The following is a 4826-nucleotide window of genomic DNA, read 5'->3' on the forward strand; positions in this document are numbered from 1 at the left end:
CTGAAAGGCACCGTGGGTGAATGTGATTGCTTTGTCTTCTTGTATGGTTATGTGCATGAGCCTCAGTCTAGCCTGTGTTTCAGGATAATGCAATTATTAAGGATGAAATCAATGAATGACAAAGATGTTCCAAGACAACAGGGAAAAGGCCAAAATGCGTATAAAAACGTAATAATATTATATGAGATCTTTATTATTGTTATAATATTATGAGATGAGGTAGCTGGTATTCTGCCATTCTCTTGTCCAATGTTTAATTTAGCCATGAAGGCCTTTTTCAAAATTATATTCAAGAGAGTCTGGAGGGGGATGAGGGGCAAGGAATCTATTCTCTCTTGAAATGAAAAGATTTTGTGAGGTGGAGGTGGAATAATTTAATTGTTTCTCTGACAAGACTTCTCAAGATAAAATTCAAATATAAGAAACTGTATTATGGGGAATCACAGACTCTTGTAGGCTGCAGCTGGAACACCGGCTGAAGCTGGTTTTATCTGTGGATTGCCAATGCGCGAGTCCCCTGTGCCTTCCTTTTCTCTGTTCCCTGCTCTGTGTCTCCCCAAGGGGCTGCTGAGCCACCTGTGTGGGGTGGGCAGGCAGAGAGGGCTCCTACAGGATTTGTTTCCAGGCTGCTCTCTGAGCTGCTTCAGCTCATCACACTGCTGTTTTTTGGCAGCTCGTGTGGGGGAAGTGATAGAAAGGTGCAGATGAGGAAACAAAGCGGGCAGCTGAACCCCTACCCACAGCAGCTTCATGTTAGATCAGCTTAAGTCAGCAGTAAAGCTGAAGTCTCAGGGCTGTATGATTAGTTTTATCCTACCATGGCTGCTGGCAGGGTGCTGCAACTCCAGACAGGCTCCATTCGCAACACCCACCTGTGCAGCTGAGCTGCAGTTGAAGCTGGGGCCTACGAGGCTTTTGGGACCAGCATAGGCAGTTCACGAGGTGTTGCCTTCTCCAGCGTGGTGGATCTGCGTGGAGCCAGGAGTCTTCCCAAGCAGATTGGCGCAGGCCCAGGGCATGAAGACATACGGTTGGTCTGTGGCTCCGGGGCAGGATGCCAGGGGTGTGGGCAGCACTCCAGCTCAACCCGCGCTTGAACTCTGCAACTGGCTTGGTTCAAGCGCAGCATTTTGGCCTTGTGGGCATTTTTCCACCTGAATTTAGTTACACGGGAGTATTTTCAACCAGCTTGTCATCACAAGTCTTCCATTTAGAGTAGGGGCAAAGAGAAAACAAGGAAGAAGATATTTTCTGAGTTACTTTCTGAGGCAACTTTAAATTTAGCTTATAGCACTCTTCAAGGAGTAGGTCCCCAATGGATGTTTTTCTAACTAGAGTTTCTGTAAATATAACTGCCTTTAAACCTGCCTGAAGTGATAATTGTAATTCTGCCCTTTGACACGAAACTTCAACTTGCAAACAGGAAAAAAAAGGAAGTGTTTAACGGGAACTCCACTGGAGTTACCACTGGTGAACTGAAAAAAACTGTAAAACCGTTTGTTGTGGTTTATACAGTTGCTCTATCACTCGATGACTCCTCCTGACTCGGGGAGGGGGATTGGGAAAAGGAAAGGAGATTTGTGGGTTGAAATAGAAATATATCTAATAAAATAATAAAATTCTTCTTTAGGTGATCCTGCTCTAGCAGGGGTGTTGGACTAGATAATCTTCGGAGGTCCCTACCCCTACGATTCTGTGATTCTGTGAAAAACTAATATTAATAACAGTTATAAAATACACAGAATTATAGTCAGCCAATATTGTGGGGGAGTAGGTCTCAGGAGTAGGACAGTAAACAAGTCTCTCTCGAGATGTCAGCCATGGAAGAGGAAAGAAGAGGGAGGAAAAAGGAGGAAGAAGGAGCAGGAGGGAGCAGGGTTGTCCACAGCAAACTCCCCAGTTTATAGTGAAAGTGAGGTTTATGGTATAGAATAGTATTAATTGGTCACCTGGCTTCTCTGCCCTGGCTTTCACTCCTCCCAGCTTCTGCACCTGGCTAACTCAAAACTGTTAAAGACCTTGATCACTATGGCAACCTGCATACCAGCTTTAGTTGAAAAGCTATGACAAAGTTTTATTACTTTGTTCCCATGAAAGAAAAAATGTTGTAGTCCTTACAAAATTGCAGTTTTCCTCAACAGAAAACTGACTCTAAAATTCTGTCCCACTAAACCAGGACACAGCTTTAGCTTTGTTTGAAATTTCCCTATTGCATGTAAAAAACATACTGAACTTACAACATTCAAGAAGGAAATTCTGTTTATCTATCAAATAACAGTGGGCAAATGCAGTTCTTCTCCAGAGAGAGAGGAAAAAATAAAAGCAAGAGGAAAAACACAGTGCCCTGGAAAGGGTCACTGTAAAAATATTTTTACCCTTTCCCCACAATGTAGCAGCCAAACAATTACAATTTCATTGACTTGTGGCTGTTCCATGTAGGGTCTTGCTTGTGCTCTTGCAGAAGTTTGCTCTGTGCTTAACTGTTTCTTTGTGGCTGCAGCACACCATGTAGTATCTCCCTGCACAACAGCTGGAACAGCTCCAGCTATTCAGAGACCCGAACTGGAAGAGCTGCAAACAAAGGACGTCTATGCAAAGCCCAGCATTATTCCAGCATATTCAGCATACTGGGCTCTCCCTCCCCCCTCCACCCCTCCCCTTATCCTTCCGTTTACAGTTTCCTTTGCTTGTGTATCTGTTTCTGAAGTCACTTAGCCTCTCTCCTCACCTAACCTTTTGACTTCCACCTGTTCTTTCACCTCTTCTTATTTCCTTTGATTTCTCCTTGTGGTTTTTTGGCACCCAAGGTAGTTCTGGTAAAGATAAGGTTGGTTTGGTTGGTTGGCTGGGGTGTGTGCATGAGTACTGGGGGTAATGTCCTGTTACTTGTGTTAAGGCTGTAGTGAACTCCTGTTTCATACCAGTCTGTTCTCCCCACCCTCAAAAAACAGGCATTTTCCCCCTATTCCTTTAAGTGAGCTGCTCCTTTTTCCTACCCACTGTTCATTTCTTTTGCTGTTCACTCTCCTAGCAAATATACTTGCTCCAATGCTTTTGCTTCCTTGCTGTCTCCTGCCCCTTTACATCTCAGAAACATCTCATCCAGCCACTGATGACCTTCCCCATGCCGCAGCCTACCTGTTTATTTTCTGGGACTGTTTTCTCTGCATGGACATATTCAATTGTTTCCTAGTATTCACCAGCTTTTGTCCTCCAAGCCTGTCCTCCATGGGAATGACCACAACTGCCATGTCCTTAACTTTGCCTTTCCTCACTCTGTGTGACAGTACCACTGCAGATGTCCATGGAGTCTTGGTTCTGCTTTCAGCTCTCTCCAAGGCAGAGACACGGGGTGTGTGGTCTGCAATTTGGGCTGGCCCCCGAGACCAATGCTCTCCTTTGCCTGAAGCAACCTTTTGTAGAAACCCAGTGTCACTTCCTCCTGATAGGGTGATGTGTACACCCAGCAGTTTGAGTTCTGGGAAGAGCAAGGTGCAGCTCAGTGATAGGAGGGATATAACTGCTCTAGCTGGTCATGTGGTGGGAACGGAGATCAGCAGGGAAGCTTCAGCACTGTTGGTTGGTTCCTGGGTGTCCTGGTAAGCATAATGCAAAACAGTTGCTCAAATTAGCAATTGTCACTTGAAAATGTGACTCATTTTGACACTCTTGGCTGTTTTAACTGTATAAATCATTTGTAGGCCTCTAATGACTCAGCGTGAAACCTTGCCTGCACAGCTTGCGAAAGGCGAGGTCAGTGCTAGAATTAACTCAAACTGAGTCCAGCACGACACCACTTCTAGGGAGGCAGTCCTGAATGAAAGGGGACCCTGAACGCTGGCAGCTGCATTCCAACGCAGGGTGAAAAGCACCAAGAAGTGACTTCTAGTACTAACCTGACCAGCCGCTGCAAACAGACGCCTTTTTGTCTGGCTTTTGTTTTCAAATGGCCAATAAGAACAGATCAGCACTGGCACCATTGTCTGTACTAAATGTGTTTTCACCCAGTGGAAGAGTGTGGCCTGTTGTAAACAATCGTGGCACTGAGTAAAGCATAATTGGTCACAGAAGTGCCACAGAGGATACATTTGCCAAAGCATGGTTTAAAGATCAGGATCTGTATAATGGAGCCAGCACACTTAAGACAGTGAAAAAGAGGTATCAGCGTTCTCTGGGATGAAATATATAATGGAGTGTCATAAAAAGACTTCATAGCCCTTTACCACTGCATCTTCTGCATCACAGCAAAGCTTTATCTTCTGCTTGTCAGAAGGTCCCTCACTCTGATAAACTGGTGTTTTGTATTCTATTTAATTAAAAAATAAATGTCGTGTTTCTTCTCAGATGCAGACTTAGTTTACTATTGTGCAGTGAGAGATCTCTCTGCATGCTAATCACAGAATCACAGAATATTGAGAGTTGGAAGGGATCTTGAAAGATCATCCAGTCCAACCCCCCTGCCAGAGCAGGATCACCTAGACTGGGTGAAACAGGAACGTGTCCAGATGGGTTCTGAATGTCTCCAGAAGAGACTCCACAACCTCTCTGGGCAGCATGGTCCAGTGCTCTGCCACCCTTACAGTAAAAAAGTTTTTCCTTATGTTCAGGTTGAACCTGCTATGCTCCAGCTTGCACCCATTGCCCCTTGTCCTGTCACTGGCTGTCACTGAGAAGAGCCTGGCTCCATCCTCCTGACACTCGCCCTTTACAAATTTATAAACATTAATGAGGTCACCCCTCAGTCTCCTCTTCTCCAAGCTAAAGAGACCCAGCTCCCTCAGCCGCTTCTCATAAGGGAGATGCTCCACTCCCTCCATCATCTTTGT

Source organism: Mesitornis unicolor, unplaced genomic scaffold (genome assembly GCF_000695765.1).
Source record: "Mesitornis unicolor isolate BGI_N332 unplaced genomic scaffold, ASM69576v1 scaffold14223, whole genome shotgun sequence".
NCBI lineage: Eukaryota > Metazoa > Chordata > Aves > Mesitornithiformes > Mesitornithidae > Mesitornis > Mesitornis unicolor.